This window comes from Solanum stenotomum, unplaced genomic scaffold (assembly GCF_019186545.1).
Source record: "Solanum stenotomum isolate F172 unplaced genomic scaffold, ASM1918654v1 scaffold18711, whole genome shotgun sequence".
Taxonomy (NCBI): domain Eukaryota; kingdom Viridiplantae; phylum Streptophyta; class Magnoliopsida; order Solanales; family Solanaceae; genus Solanum; species Solanum stenotomum.
Genome location: NW_026025176.1, coordinates 27,438 through 31,228, shown reverse-complemented (window position 1 = coordinate 31,228; position 3,791 = coordinate 27,438).

Here is a 3,791-nt window from a genome sequence, read left to right as displayed (position 1 = left end):
AATCACACCCTTCAAAATTGATAATATAATATGAAACACATTTCTTACAAGTTACATCCGCAAATTATGTAAGTTTGAGATAATCAATTCTTTAGCTATTGATGATTTCCTATTATAAGTAATGACAAGATTTTTTTATATGAAAACCCTAAAATTAAAGTGATATATACATATATTTTTATTTTTTTTTGTCTTGTTAATTTGTATATTAAAAAGAGAAATCATAAACTAAAATTATCTTAAACTTTGACAATGATGATTTCTCTAAATTCTTGACTTGAAGTTGGAGACTTGAAGCTTCTTCTTTGTGTGGAAAATAGAAAACAAATTTGAAGAGAGAAGAAAAATATTGTTGGAACTTGGAAAGTGTGTGGAAAGGAAACTTTTGAAGTCTTTGACTTTTAGAACTTTCAGAATTTAGCTTCTTTTTTTAAAAAAAAATGAAAAATGTGTTTTTAGTTAATAAAAATAAATTGCAGCGAATTGGGGCTGCCTGGGATCGAACCTGCGACCTGTGAGTTGAAATCTTGCAGTGGTACCAGTGAACCATCCAACCATTTTGAGAACGGGTTCAACAAGTTTTAATTTAATATATTCTTTAATAATTATAGAAGTAATATATCCAGTTTAGTCGGATGACCACGGGTTCGGATGACCCAAAATTAGTACATAAATTCGCCCCTGCCTACAAACATGAGTTTAATGGCAAAGTCATCAATTGATTAAGCTTGTATCCTATATTTTATGTTGAAAAGGACAATCTTATACACTTGTTGCATTCAAAATTAACTTTATCCTATGATCATACATTCAAACTCATTCTCATGGATCACTGATTCGGTACTATAAATGTCATGAACCAGACCATCGTGAGTGGTACCCATACTAAACCACCTGGTGGGAGAACGAATTAACAACCCTAAACCAACCCAATACACCAATATTAAAACCAATTCATGATATAATTATTAAAAAAACAACTTAAAACCAACTAACGAATTGGGTCCCCATAAACTCAATCGATAGTCAAAGAATTTATGCGAAAATAAAACCCCTAGAAACTGAAAGTCATCAAACTTTAAATAGTCAAGACGGAGGATGCAACCCCAAAACTAAAACGTAAAACTAAAAGCCTAGAGTGTATGTGTCACGACCTGAGCCTACACCCTGGACGTGGCCGGCACTCGAGAACCATTGTTGGTCCCCATGCGAACCCTCATCCTGGCTGACTACAAGCGGAAGACTAACTCAAGCATACAAAGCTTAAAAACTGAATAAAATTCATTGAACTCAATTTCAAATCTTTAACTCAAATGAATAACTCTGAATAAAATAATATATCCAACTAGCCAACAATAGGCAACTCTTTAAAACATTTAATAAGATAAATGAAATAGACTTCTCAAACTCTATTGTTTAACTATGAAACCTCTAAATGACAAAGATGGAAGTCAGGACAAGACCTACGACATCCTGAAAAAACTGAAAGTAAATGGAATCCTCCGGAAGTAAGGAGGCTCACCATAGCTAACTCGAACTTCATGTAGTATCAACGAAGCTCCTGTTGATGATCCTGAATACATGTATCTACATCATGAAACGATGCAGGCCAAATGGCTCAGTACATGGAATGTACGAGCATGTAAGGGAAAATCTAAAGCATAAACATAAGCTTGAACTAGTAGAAAAGAAACATACTTACCTCTTCTCAAACTTACTCAACTCAAGGAATACTCGAGGATACTCAAAACTACTCAAACTTACTCAACTCAGTAATAAGGTTCTCAACTCAGTGAAATGGAGCTCAACTCAGTAATATGGTACTCGACTCAATGAAGCACAATTCAACTCAAGATACTCAAGAATAAAGCAACAATAAAAGATGCAATATATGGAAAGCTTTTAAAACAGTAGATAGCAACTCAATGTATTGAAGAACACAATAACAACTCAACTTGTATATAACAAAATATAATATAACTTTGTGGGAGTTTCTCTAACCAACAACCATCACTATGAGCTATGTGATGATACATCGTCTCGCCCACGCTGTCAGAACTGTCCTATACCTTGCCAGGGAATAGAACCTCTCAACTAAGTGGATCCACTAGTCTATGCTAAAAAACATTAAGGAATCATCTAAAAAGTATGACCTTTTCTATCCACGTTGACTACATGGTTTATGGAGACTTGAGTTATTATGAACTCTCCCCCATATCGGTGCTCAATACTACTCCCAAAATATACTCAGCTCATATGTTTAAAACATAACTCTTCATCTGTGGTTTGAGGTTATTACTCAAAATCTTTCTCTAAAAAAGATGTTACTCAAACTGCTCAAAACTCTTTTGGAAATCTCAGTTTCCTACTCTTTTAAATGTGAAAACATTTACTCTTGGGACTACTTAGTTCCCATATATCATTTTAAAGAAAATGAACTCGACTCTTCTCTTTCTCAACTCAAGTGCTCAAGTCTTAAAACAAATTTAGAAAAAATTGTAAAAGACTTCTCAGAATAAAGTTCATGCCGAATTATCGATGTGAATGACCCTATTCAAGGTTTTCAATAACCATACATAGAACTCAATACTCAAGACTCAACAACTCAGAACTCAAGAACTTCAATGGTAATACTCGTTTCAAGAATGCTTAACTCAGAGGGTTCATGCGAAACTATGGGCATGAACAACTCACTCAACGACTCAAAGATACTTCTCGTCTCAAGACTTCTCGACTTATAGGGTTAATGCAGAGTTATGGGCATAAACTACTCAACTCAAGGACTTCAGGGGTAATAAGTAATAGTCCCATGATTAGGAATAAAATCTCAAAAGGGTTAGGAACTCAATACTCAAGACTTAGAACTTGAAGATACTACTCCTCTCAAAGGTACTCAATGTATGGATCTTCATGAGGAGTTTATGAGCATGAACGATTAGACTCAAGGGTCTAAAGAACATTATGGAACTCGTGTATATGACTCCTCTCATTCTTATACTTACTTCTTCAAAACTTAGCTCAATCGATAATGGATCTCAAAGGATTCATAATTGAACTCAAAAGCTTTCTTGAACTCTACTCTTAACTCTCTTTTGAATGTGAATTATGAATGCAAGAGTTATGGTTCATGATATGAAGGATCTCGTTGTGATAAAGTAGACTCGTGAATACATTCTCCTCCACTTGTTCGAGTCTTGAAACAAGTTATTTGAATTTGTAGAAGACTCTTCAACAAGACTAAAAGGGGCTTTCTTGAAATATTCGAAAGAACTCTCATGACTTAACTCTACATTGAATTTGAATTATGAATTCAAGGTTATGATTTGTGATAGGAAAGATCTCGTGATGTTTAGGAGTGTTTTTAGATAGTTAAACATGAGAAACGATCAAGAAATCATTGTCTGGAAGCAAGCCCGCGATGCGGAGATGCATTTTAATATTTGATCGCGAAATAAATTTTGAGGAAGAGGGGTACCTCTACGTGACGCGGATAAAGATTTTGTGCATAGGGAGGGCAGGTCCGCAACGTGGAGTGAAGTACCATATTCACCCGACTTTTTCCTTCTTCGTTTTCTAACCCCAATTCACCTAAATTCAATTTTTTTTTCTCAATTTCTCTTTAGATTCAGATACTCAATACATGTACACAAGAATCTAATCAAACACAACTCTAAAATCAACACGATTTTCTCATGAATCTCATCTAAACTCAAGAAAAAAAATCCAATTTCAAGAACATCAAACCTTCAACTTTCTAGAATGAATTTAACGCTGAAATTAACATAATTGGT